This window comes from Aquarana catesbeiana, linkage group LG04, assembly GCF_042186555.1.
Source record: "Aquarana catesbeiana isolate 2022-GZ linkage group LG04, ASM4218655v1, whole genome shotgun sequence".
Lineage (NCBI taxonomy): Eukaryota > Metazoa > Chordata > Amphibia > Anura > Ranidae > Aquarana > Aquarana catesbeiana.
The window spans coordinates 116488070-116501277 of NC_133327.1; the positions used below are offsets into that span (position 1 = coordinate 116488070).

The window sequence follows — 13208 nt, forward strand, 5'->3', positions numbered from 1 at the left end:
GGTGAAGAGTGCCCAGTATAATTTAGGTGGTTAACCGCTTGGCATCCGCGCTATAGCCGAATGACGGCTACAGCGCGGACCTACATTCCCGGGAGGACGTCATATGACGTCCTCCCCTGTGCACGCTCCCTGCGCGCGCCCAGCAGGGCGCGCGCCGGGCGCGTTGTGATCACCGAATCACTGAGACTCGGCTGATCACCGATCTGTGTAAGGGGCCGGTCCTGGCCCCTTACCATGTGATCAGCTGTCAGCCAATGACAGCTGATCACATGATGTAAACAAAAGATCGGTAATCGGTTTTTTTTTTTACTCACGCTGACAGCGCGAGTAGAAAAAAAAGCCGATCACCGGATCGGATGTGAGGGACATCGGTCCCTTAGTGGAAGAGGCACATCTGCCTCATCAGTGCCCAATAAAAGTGCCACCTAATAGTGCCCACAGTGCCACCTAACAGTGCCCACAGTGCCACCTAACAGTGCCCACAGTGCCACCTAACAGTGCCCACAGTGCCACCTAACAGTGCCCACAAGTACCACCTATCAGTGCCCACAAGTACCACCTATCAATGCCCACCTGTAGTGCCAATCAGTGCCACCTGCCAGTGCTGCCCATCACTGCCACCCATCAGTGCCCATCACTGCCACCCATCAGTGCCCATCACTGCCGCCCATCAGTGCCCATCACTGCCGCCCATCAGTGCCCATCACTGCCGCCTCATCAGCGTACATCAATGAAGGAGAAAAATTACCCGTTTAAAATTTTTTAAAACAAAATATAAAAAAATAAACTTTTTTTTTAAAAAAAATTCAGTTTTTTACATTTTTTTAATAAAAAGTAAAAACCGCAGAGGTGATCAAATACCACCAAAAGAAAGCTCTATTTGTGGTGAAAAAATGATAAAAATTTCATTTGGGTACAGTGTAGTATGACCACGCAATTGTCATTCAAAGTGCGTCAGCGCCGAAAGCTGAAAATTGGTCTGGATAGGAGGGGGGTTTAAGTGCCCGGTAAGCAAGTGGTTAAACAAGGACTATGTAGTTCCAATGAAGCAGAGCAGATATAATAAGGTAGCAGAACTCCGGATGGAGATAAAGCCACCTGTATGGTCCATGTCACAGGCTGCATACCCAGCAGTCCTTTATCACAGATCGGCGCATTAAGTGTTAACTCCCAATCCAAAGAAAGGGGGGCGGCGCCCTCTGAAAAAGCGCACGACCTCTCATACTTGGGAGGTATATACTCCGTCCGGCTATTGGCTCGCTGCCCGATTTTTCGCCCCTCCCTCGGGGATCTCATTGGCCGAGAATGTGGATGCCTGTACGCCTTCTCCGAACAACACATACACACACCCTGCACATGGGAAGGGGGCGTGGTGGAAGAGAACTTGTCACCACGTGACGACAGCTGGCAGGGAAGCCGGGGAGTCGAGAGGAGCAGAGGATTGGGGAGCGGAGGGAGGACGTGCGGGGACACGGGGAGGTGAGCAGGTAAGGAGGATGGCTCATTACTGGGCTACTATCACGTGACTGCACCGGGGGGGTGTCTATGGGGGGCGCACTGGTTGTGTGTGGATGAAGTTTGCATCCTGTCACCTGCATCAACGAGGCGCCACACATCTGTAATCATTGTCCTGTGACTGTACATGGCAGGACACCTCCAGCCAGGCTAAAGTCACCGCACTGTCCTCGGTGTATAGAGCGGTGTGAGGAGGACTCATGGACAGCACACTTACCTGTACAGTGGGTGTTCTTCATCACCTGGGGGCAGAGGAGTGTACAGCACAGTGACAGCAGGCTGATCACAACCAATGAGAGGGGGGGCTGATCACAACCAATGAGAGGGGGGGCTGATCACAACCAATGAGAGGGGGGGCTGATCACAACCAATGAGAGGGGGGGCTGATCACAACCAATGAGAGGGGGGGCTGATCACAACCTCTGAGAGGGGGGGCTGATCACAACCTCTGAGAGGGGGGGCTGATCACAACCTCTGAGAGGGGGGGCTGATCACAACCTCTGAGAGGGGGCTGATCACAACCTCTGAGAGGGGGCTGATCACAACCTCTGAGAGGGGGCTGATCACAACCAATGAGAGGGGCTAATCCCCCCCCCCCCACCAGCAATCAGTGGCGGGCTAATTCCTCCCTCCTGCAATCAGTGGCGGGCTAATTCTCCCCCCCCCGCAGTCAGTGGCGGGCTAATTCCCCCCCCCCCCCGCAGTCAGTGGCGGGCTAATTCTCCCCCCCCCCCCCGCAGTCAGTGGCGGGCTAATTCTCCCCCCCCCCGCAGTCAGTGGCGGGCTAATTCTCCCCCCCCCCCGCAGTCAGTGGCGGGCTAATTCTCCCCCCCCCGCAGTCAGTGGCGGGCTAATTCTCCCCCCCCCGCAGTCAGTGGCGGGCTAATCCCCCCCCCCCCGCAGTCAGTGGCGGGCTAATCCCCCCCCCCCGCAGTCAGTGGCGGGCTAATCCCCCCCCCCCCCCGCAGTCAGTGGCGGGCTAATCCCCCCCCCCCCCGCAGTCAGTGGCGGGCTAATCCCCCCCCCCCCCCGCAGTCAGTGGCGGGCTAATCCCCCCCCCCCGCAGTCAGTGGCGGGCTAATCCCCCCCCCCCCCCCGGCAGTCAGTGGCGGGCTGATTCCCCCGGCAGTCAGTGGCGGGCTGATTCCCCCGGCAGTCAGTGGCGGGCTGATTCCCCCTCCTCCCGGCAGTCAGTGGCGGGCTAATTCTCCCCCCCCCCCGCAGTCAGTGGCGGGCTAATTCTCCCCCCCCCCCGCAGTCAGTGGCGGGCTAATTCTCCCCCCCCCCGCAGTCAGTGGCGGGCTAATTCTCCCCCCCCCCGCAGTCAGTGGCGGGCTAATCCCCCCCCCCGCAGTCAGTGGCGGGCTAATCCCCCCCCCCCCGCAGTCAGTGGCGGGCTAATCCCCCCCCCCCGCAGTCAGTGGCGGGCTAATCCCCCCCCCCCCGCAGTCAGTGGCGGGCTAATCCCCCCCCCGCAGTCAGTGGCGGGCTAATCCCCCCCCCCGCAGTCAGTGGCGGGCTAATCCCCCCCCCCGCAGTCAGTGGCGGGCTAATCCCCCCCCCGCAGTCAGTGGCGGGCTAATCCCCCCCCCGCAGTCAGTGGCGGGCTAATCCCCCCCCCCCCGCAGTCAGTGGCGGGCTAATCCCCCCCCCCCCCCGCAGTCAGTGGCGGGCTAATCCCCCCCCCCCCGCAGTCAGTGGCGGGCTAATCCCCCCCCCCCGCAGTCAGTGGCGGGCTAATCCCCCCCCCCCCGCAGTCAGTGGCGGGCTAATCCCCCCCCCCCACAGTCAGTGGCGGGCTAATCCCCCCCCCCCACAGTCAGTGGCGGGCTAATCCCCCCCCCCCACAGTCAGTGGCGGGCTAATCCCCCCCCCCCCACAGTCAGTGGCGGGCTAATCCCCCCCCCCACAGTCAGTGGCGGGCTAATCCCCCCCCCCCCACAGTCAGTGGCGGGCTAATCCCCCCCCCCCGCAATCAGTGGCGGGCTGATTCCCCCTCTTCCCTGCTCCCTGCAGTCAGTGGCGGGCTGATTCCCCCGGCAGTCAGTGGCGGGCTGATTCCCCCGGCAGTCAGTGGCGGGCTGATTCCCCCTCCTCCCGGCAGTCAGTGGCGGGCTGATTCCCCCTCCTCCCGGCAGTCAGTGGCGGGCTGATTCCCCCTCCCCCCTGCAGTCAGTGGCGAGCTGATTCCCCCCCTTGCAATCAGTGGTGGGCTAATTCCCCCCACCCCCTGCAATCAGTGGCAAGCTACTGCAATCAGTGACAGGCTAATTCCCCCCCCTGCAATCAGTGGCGGGCTCTACTAGGCAGAGGCTGTTCACCCATCCCACCCATATCTGTGTACACTCATCAGCCATAACATTATGACCACTGACAGGTAAAGTGAACACTGATTATCTTATTACAATGGCATCTGAAGATGGGTGGGATATATTGGGCAACAAGTGAACATGTTGCCTCTGAAGTTGATGGGTTGAAAGCAGAAAAATTGGGCAAGTGTAAGGATTTGAGTGACATTGATAAGGGCCAAATTGTAATGGCCGGACGACTGGGTCAGAACAACTCCAAAACAGCAGCTCTTGTGGGATGTTCCTGGTCTGCAGTGGTCAGAACCTACCAGAAGTGATCCTAGGAAGGAAAAATGATGACAGGGTGATGGGCAGCCAAGGCTCATTGATGCACGTGGGGAGTGAAGGCTGGTCTGCATAGACTGGTCTAATAGAAGAGCTCCTGGAGCTCAAATTGCTGAAAAAAGTGAATGCTGGTTCTGATAGGTATCAGAATGTCCAAAGCATCGCAGTTTGTGTATAAGGCTGGGTAGATGCAGACAGCTTAGAGTGCCCATGCTGACCTACACTATATTGCCAAAGGTATTGGGACACCTGCCTTTACACACACATGAACTTTAATGGCATCCCAGTCTTAGTCCGTAGGGTTCAATATTGAGTTGGCCCATCCTTTGCAGCTATAACAGCTTCATCTCTTCTGGGAAGGCTGTCCACAAGGTTTAGGAGTGTGTCTATGGGAATGATAGACCATTCTTCCAGAAGCGCATTTGTGAGGTCAGGCACTGATGTGGATGAGAAGGCCCGGCTCGCAGTCTCCCCTCTAATTCATCCCAAAGGTGTTCTATGGGGTTGAGGTCAGGACTCTGTGCAGGCCAGTTAAGTTCCTCCACCCCAAACTCGCTCATCCATGTTTTAATGGACCTTTGTCCAAATCATTTGGTGGAGGGGGATTATGATTTGGGGTGGTTTTTCAGGGGTTGGGCTTGGCCGTTGGTTCCAGTGATGGGAACTCTTAACGTGTCAGCATACCAAGACATTTTAGACGGTTTCATGCTCCCAACTTTGTGGGAACAGTTTGGGGATGTCCCTTTCCTATTCCAACATGTCTGCGCACCAGTGAACAAAGCATGGTCCATAAAGACATGGATGAGCGAGTTTGGGGTGGAGGAACTTGACTGGCCTGCACAGAAGAGTTGAAGCTGTTATAGCTGCAAAGGATGGGCCAACTGAATATTGAACCCTACGGACTAAGACTGGGATGCCATTAAAGTTCATGTAAAGGCAGACGTCCCAATATTTTGGGGTTCTAAGACATTTTCTAGCAAAAAATACTAAATTGTTACATGTAAACAAAAAGTGCCAGAAAAAGCCTGGGGGTCAAGTGGTGAAGGACTTGTGCACACGGACATAATAAATACTTCTATTTAGTTGGGATCTTGCTGCCAGAAAAACGCTTGTATTGGTTCGTGAATGACTTCTGTTTAGAGACGTGAAGGATGCTCCGTTGTGTAAATGTCCATTCCTCTCGCTCAGTTTATAAAGTGTTAGAAGTATGGAACTCTGCAGACATTTCTACATTGATTTTGTACAGCTGAATTCCCCAATGATTACTGAGCACAGCCCTGATGTGAGTATGGGCCCATAGTGTACAATACTGCTGTATTCACATACATTTCTTCGCTTATGTCCATGAGCCCTAAAAGTTGTATGCACCTCCACCTACCTACCTACCTATGATGATGCTGCACTGTCTGTATGGTGGTCCTGACTTCTGATCTGCAGGTCCTCTTCTGAAACTACAGAGGTTTGTCATTAAGAAGATATGACAGCTATGACAGTGCACACGTAAGGACTAGAACATTGTACACGTGAGCTCTGACAGCTGGACTGGTTTATACTGGAACAAGGGGCACAATCGTGGTATATATGCTGCAATCTGTCACTAGAATTAACACACAGGTTTTGTTTTTTTCTAACGCCCCCCCCCTTTAATATAATGCAGTGTTATTACATTTTGTTGCTGGCAGCGGATTATTTCTCCACACGGCAATGTTTGTTCAGTGGTGACATGGTGCTGTTTTGTCAATTCAAGGTCCTCTAGTCTTCCAATAATTTAAAGCCTGACTAGAAAATACTTCTTCAGCATCACAGTAACAAAACATTTTTACTAAATGAAAAAACAGAAATCTATTTGATTAAACCCCCCCATCAGTGTTTACAGGGATAATTGTCATTTTGCTTGTTGGCTTAGTCTGCTAGTAAATGTGAAATAAAAAATATATAAAAAATTCATATATTACAGGTATTCATCCCATGCATTACTTATTCCCTCTAGTGGACCTTTAGCAATTTTACAGGATTGGTATAGCGCCAACAGTTTGCACCGATACCACTTTTTTTTTTTTTAGCTACGAGTACTGATCCCCCCCCCCCCTTTTTTTTTTTTAAGTACTTGCCCCAATACCAATTACCGATACCTATTTCTGGCATTTTTAGGGCGATCAAGTTGAGAAGGGGGGTCTCCATCATCTATCAGTGTGCTGTGTAATATTACCATCTGGATAAGACCAAGAGAAAAAAAAAAAACAGCACTCCCAACACTCAGCACCTACAACTACAAGGACCATGCGGTCATCCTACGTCCTCCTCCTCTAATCCCGCTGACAACAAAGCCAGAAGGTATCGGTACATTTTCACTAGTACCGATACTTGTGTAAATGCCTAGTATCGGCACCGATACCAGTGTCGCTATCGGTGCAACCCTAATTTGTGCTTTACAACCTGAGGGCAGACAGTAAAGTTACAATAGAATTCAATACAGGAGGAACCAGAGGGCCCTGCTAGTTGGAGCTTACAATTTAGAAGCAATCATGCATCTTCTAGCTGCCTATACTTGAGACAAACTTTAGACCTTTATGTTGAGATTTTCATTTTTTTATCCTTGCCTTTATTACTGCATTTCATGTACTTCACCTTCTTTAAAGCGCTGGCCGCACTGCGTGGGTTAAGTGCTTGTTTTTTCCAGGGGTGCACCAAAGGCTTTACTCACCCGATCCTCTGGAAAACAATGCTCCCCCACATCCAGCAGTGGACTCTTCGTCACCTCCAGAGCTGGTCTATGGATGTGATGATGTCAGGACCAGTCCGTTTACAAGACCGCTAGTGTGCGGGGGGTAGGGGCGGCAGGGATCGGTCTTGTGCTTGGAGGATTAGTGGATTAGGTAAGCATATCTCCGATCTGAAATCCTTTGGACAGAAATTAGCAGATAACCCATACAGTGCAGGCACAGCCCCATTGCATGGGAAAATAACTTTTACTGCCACAGAAAATATCTTGGTCCATATGTCACACTAATGCCGCGTACACACGATCGGAATTTCTGTCAGAAAAACCTTGGATGGTTTTTCCGATGGAATTCTGCTCAAGCTTGCCTTGCATACACACGGTCACACAAAAGTTCTCTGAACGTTCGAACGTCAAGAACGCGGTGATGTACAACACTACGACGAGCCGAGATAATGAAGTTCAATGCTTCCGTGCATGCGTCGAATTGTTTTCGAGCACGCATAGGAATTTTGCGTGTTGGAATTTCCGATAGGAACTTTTTCTGTCGGAAAAATAGAGGACCTGCTCTCAATCTTTTGCTGGTGGAAATTCCGCCAGCAAAAGTCCGATGGAGCATACACATGGTCGGAATTTCTGACCAAAAGCTCACATCGGACTATTGCTGGCAGAATTTCCGATCGTGTGTATGGGGCATTAGGCTATAAGCAATGCAATCGTATCAGTGCTCATTTATTATTGCAGTACCTTCCAATTCTTTATTTTAAAGCAGAACTAAATTCACAGCTTTTAACTGTTTTCCAAACCAGGTATTTTCAAGGCATGCCATCAATGGTAACTGTCACAGTTGCTTGTGGTCTCACCCAAACTGTCAAGCCATCAAATGTGCAGCACCATGGCAACTGCGGATAAAACAGAGGCTAGGAAAGTTCAGTTTTTAAAGCCGCAAATGGATATAATGACTATAGATCTATGACTCCCAGATGTTTGGTTTAGGTGTCATGCTGCTGAATTTTTCAGTGTTATGGGCTTGCACTATTGGAAGGTGCCTAATGTTTAATGGTGGAAGCTCTGGACTAAACATGTGGTCAATATAAAGATATAGGTTCTTAGAAAAACTTTTTTCTTTTGAGTGTTTTCTTGATGCCAGCAAATGATTGAAAAAAAAAAAATGCCAGCAAATGATTGAAAAAAAAAAAAAAAGCATGGACTGACCCCTGTGTTGGGCACTTTGATTTTCCTATGATATTCAGTTTCCTAGTATAGTGACTGGGTTATTTTAAACCCTCCCCTGCTTACAATATACTATTTAATGACTGCTCTGTGCTTGGTGTTCACTCCTGCTTATGGCAGTGTTTTTGAAATAAAAGCCAGGACTTTGGTTTGGGCAGAAGTTTAGTGAAGTAGGGATTTCTAGTTGAGATTTTGGCGACTTGGCATGTACTGGTTGACAGATTCTGGTAAAATCCAAGGGCCAGTCCAATCCTGGAGTCGAATTGTCTAAGGCAGTGTTCTCCCAACCTTTTTTTCAGTTGTGAAACCCTTTAAAATTCTGCACAATCTTGAGGCATCCCATTCTAAAATGTAAAAAAACGAAACAAATAGTTTTACACATTGCAACAACATCCACACACGTAGGCCACCCAACATTAGAGGTGATTTATTCCTCCACCCTTGCAAACTGGTACTCAGTAGTATTGTAGTGTTTCTCTTTTCCCTCAGTTTCTCTTTTTCCACCTGCTAATGTGACCTCAGTGCTAACAGATGGGGGCAGGGGAGGGGTAAACAAGGATGCTGTACAGCTGAGGTCTCCAAGCTGTGGCCCACGGGGTGTATGTGGCCATTATCTGGCCCTTGGGGCACTATTCCTTCCACTGATATTTATTTTATTTATTTATTACAGGTACTTGTGATATGAGGCACTATTCCTTCTGCTGACACCAATGATGGAGCACTATTCTACCCAATGACACCAATGATGTAATTTTTTTTTTTTTTTGTACTCCCATTGACAACAGAGCCTATGGCATTGTTTACTCCCACTGATGCCAGGGCCTTTTCTACTCCAGATGGCTACAGTCTGGCCTTGCTGAAGTTTGAAGGGTAGTAAACTGGCCCTTTTTTGTTTAGAAAGTTTGGATACACCTGCTGTACAGGAACCCGACATTCTCCTTCTCAATCAAGGATGTCATTGGTTGTCAGGATGCCAATGGCTGACTTGAACAGTACCCAGGGTTCCAATGCTGCACAATAAAAACAATTTGTTGCAATTTTTCAGCATTTTCCCAAGGCACTTCTAAAGAATCCAGAAGACACCCTGGTTGAAAAAGGTTGGTTTAAGACAGCCATTCTCAACCAGGATTCTGTGGAACCCTAGGGTTTCTCCAGAGGTTGCTATGGGGTTTTTTCAAGCTGTGGTTGATTGACCTCCCATTTGATGGTGCCTGCATAATCCTGGGGACAACGCCACTTGGCAATGCCAGCAGCATGACACCAATTACCTTTTTAGTTGTTAGTAGGAAGAATGCCACCCTGACAGACTACCAGTGTGAGAGGCATTTTTGCCACAAAACTTTGATGAATTTATTGAGAGTTCCCTGAAGTAAAAAGGTTGAAAGGCTGATCTAAAGCCGTGTACACACGGGTGGACTTTTCAGCATCAAATGTCCGACGGACTTTCGACAAACTTACGGACGACCGGACTTGCCCACACACGAACGTCCGTTGATATGAACGTGATGACGTACGTAGGGTCTAGAATAAGGAAGTTCATAGCCAGTAGCCAATAGCTGCCCTTGCGTCCTTTTTAGTCCGTCGGACTAACATACAGATGAACGGATTTTTCGACCGGACTCTAGTCTGTCGGAAAGATTTGAAACATGTTCCAAATCTAAAGTCCGTCTGATTTTTGACAGAAAAAGTCAGCTGAAGGTCCGATGAAGCCCACACACGGTCGGATTGTCCGACGTTTTTGTTCCGTCGGACCAGTCCGGTCGAAAAGTCCGTCCCGTGTGTACACGGCATTAGGATATAAACAGAAAGGACTTTCGTCAGCAATATCAAATGCTGAATAAGTTTAACACCATTTTAGCACATTACTTACCTAGATTCTGGGATAAGTCAATTGGCTGGGTTGGATTTTTTAGGCCAATTCATGCTTCTTCTTCCCTTTTTTATTTTTTTATTTTTTTCTTAATCGTTAAATGTTCCATTCTGTGACTAATCACATACTGTGTGATGGTGGTAGTGGTCTAGGTTCATTGTAATGAACCATTTGATACTCACCCCCCAAGTTCCTGGTGTTCTTTTTTTAGTCATTGCCAAAATATCTGAACCCCAATACAATATCTGGTAACTCCGATCTGATATTGTCATGTATATTGGGACTGTCAACCCACTTACCCAGTTACCTTAGAATATTTAGAATGTAAATCTGTCACACCTATTCTGCCAGATTACTCATCTCCTCAGGCTGGACATTGATAGTTAGACCAAAAAAGACCCATTCTTTGCAAAGCATTCCCCCTGACTATTACATATTAAAATTGTTCTCTTTATATACTAACAAATGTAACCTCTTTGTGTATTGTAACCAAAGCCGTAATTCTCCATGGAGACCAATATTACATGAGGTGATTGTGTGATAATGTTCACAGCTGTTCATTGAATTCTTCTGCAGTGATTTCCAGAGGAAAGCCTATTGTTTCGCCTGATCTGGTTGAATAAATGTTTTTTTCCCATAATGCTTAAGAGGAAGCTTGGAGGTCAATAAACTTGCTAATAACTGATTTAATGTGACATGTTTATAAGTGTTTGTAACTTCCTATGGCATAGTTACCAAGCTCTTCCTCTTACAGTGGAATAAATGCTAAACTAGATATTTAGGCGTAAGGAGCAACAAGATCCAATACATATGTACCAATTTATTTACAAGATCTTTAGCTCATATACTCCACCAGTTTAGAATCTAGAAGTACGCACATTGGGTATTCTCTCATTTGATTCATCAGTAGAAGAATCTGTGCTGATATCATCTTGGCTCTGTGCAATTTGCTGACTGTCGAAGGGGCAACCATTGGATGGGACTGCTTTGTGTCAGATAGTTCATGTCCACAATATAAAGAAGTACTAGTTTTCTTAAACACCACATTAAAGAGGCTGTAAACCCTGGTGGGGGAAAAAACCCCAACAAACCTGTAGAACAAAAGCATAATGAGCTAGTATGCATCACATATTATTAATGCTCATTATGAAATGCTTACCTTTTTAGAATGAAGTCTGCACACTGCTGAGATGGCTGACATCTTCCCCGGTGTTTCTTCCAGGTGGCCAGAGACGTGATGACCTCACTCCTGCGCATGCGTGCGGGAGCTGCTGTTTGCGGCATGGGCTCTGAAGGTCTTGCACAGTAAGCCAGACCTTTAGAGCTGATGCACCAATGATGTCATCGGCTGCATGCACTCTGAATATTCCCTAAACTGCAAATTTAGGAGATATTGACAGTACCTACAGGTGAGCCTTACTATAGGCTTACCTGTAAGTACAAGTAAAAAAATAGAGTTTACTTCTTCTTTATTTCAGCACATGTTTAAAATATTTTATGCTTGTTATTTACCTGTAAAAGGCTCCTATGTACAAAACATTCAAAAGCCCTAAGATTGCTAAAGGGTGCTGCCATCTTGGATGTCATGGCAGTAGTCCCAGCAGACCCCAAGCTTTTTCTAATGTGACACTCTATAGTATTCCCCTTCCTTTTTTCTCCTATGTATATGGTTATATAGGAAAGTGAGGAAAGCTGCAGATATTATGTGAATTGGATAATTATCCAACATTAACATTAGTGTGGTAATGAATGCATGTGTTTTGAAGAACACAAAAAAGGCACTCTACCTTTTTTCCCTTTTTAATTTAAAAAGTTTGCTTAAAAGGTATACAACTTTTGGCTGTCAGTTTTGAGGTCCAACACCTTCCTTCACCCAATTTTTCCAGTAAGTAAATGACAGTTTAAAACCCAGTCTTGTTAAGGTGTTCCTTTTTATAAGCCACGCTTTAAGAGGAAGTCAACCCTAATGGGTTTTATTTACACTTTTTTCCTCTGCAAAGTAAAAGCATAATGGGCCAGTATGCATCGCATACTAGCCCATTAAGTGCCACTTGCCTGCAAACAAGCCCGCAATGTCCCTGCTGGTGGCCGCATCCATCTTTGCCCCTCTTTCTTCCGGGGCCGCGGACTCCGGCTCTGTGCCTGGCCGAAGTTGTGTTACGCCACTGCCGCGCATGCATGCGGGAGCTGTCAGTCACAGCACTTGCTAGTGAAGAAATGGCTCAGGGCCTTTTCTTCACAACTCATGCACTGATCACATCGGGGCACTACGAGGTAAATCTCTCCTAAACGGCGGACGTTTAGGAGATATTTACAGTACCTATAGGTAAGCCTATAATAAGGCTTACCTATAGGTACAACTTCCGCATTGGGGGTATATAACCACTTCTAGGCCTCGTGCCCATGGGCGTTATAGATAACGAGCTGTAAAGCTAGTACTGACGCCATGAATAAGCTGCAGTAAAAGTGCGTTTTTTTTTTTTTTTTTTTAATCAGCGTTTTGCATTGGCGTTTAGCTGTGTTGCCTTTCAGACGCGTTTCTCTGCCTCCTATTCAAAATCAATGGTTCCCTATGGGATCCCATTGATTTGAATAGAAGTCACACTAGAAGTCAGATAATGAGGAGGATCTTGAAGGGGAACTCCCGCCAAAATGAAAAAAAATTGGCGTGGGGTGCCCCCTTAGGACTATACCAAACCCATCGATCTGGTATGGATTTTAAGGGGACCCCCCCACCGCAAAAAAGGCTTGGGGGGGCGTCCCCCAAAATCTATACCAGACCCTTCTCCGAGCACGCAGCCCGGATGAGCGAGCGCCCCCCCCTTCCCCTTGGACCATACCAGGCCACATGCTCTAAAAACATGGGGGGGTGAGTGCTTTGGGGCAAGGGGGGCCTGCGCCCGGCCTTCCGCCCTATGTGAATGAGTATGGTGTACATTGTACCCCTACCCATTTTTCAAAAAAAAAAAAAAATAAATAAAAAATAAACTCCAGTACACAGGCTTTTAAAGTATTTAAAAACACCTCTGGCGTCTCTTCTGATTTCTACCCTCTCCGGGTCTTCTTCCTCTGGCGACCTCTTCTCCCTCTACTCGTCCTTCTCCCTCTCCAGTTCTTCTCCTCTCTCCGCTGTCTTCTCGCTCTTTTGCCGGGTCTTCTCCACTGTCTTCTCCCTCTTGTTCTTCGTCCGATGCCGTCGTGCATCGGGGCTTCTGGATGACGTCAATGGGTTGCCCCG

General features: G+C 48.3%; 1 protein-coding gene across 1 annotated transcript in view; it reads left to right on the forward strand.

The window, feature by feature from the left end:
- The first annotated feature begins 1369 nt into the window (after nucleotides 1-1369).
- PPP2R3A (protein phosphatase 2 regulatory subunit B''alpha) overlaps nucleotides 1370-13208 on the forward strand; it is a 292871-nt gene continuing 281032 nt past the window's right edge. Inside the window, 1 exon segment of the mRNA XM_073625480.1 lies at nucleotides 1370-1487. The gene's annotated coding sequence lies outside the window, so the exon portion shown is untranslated.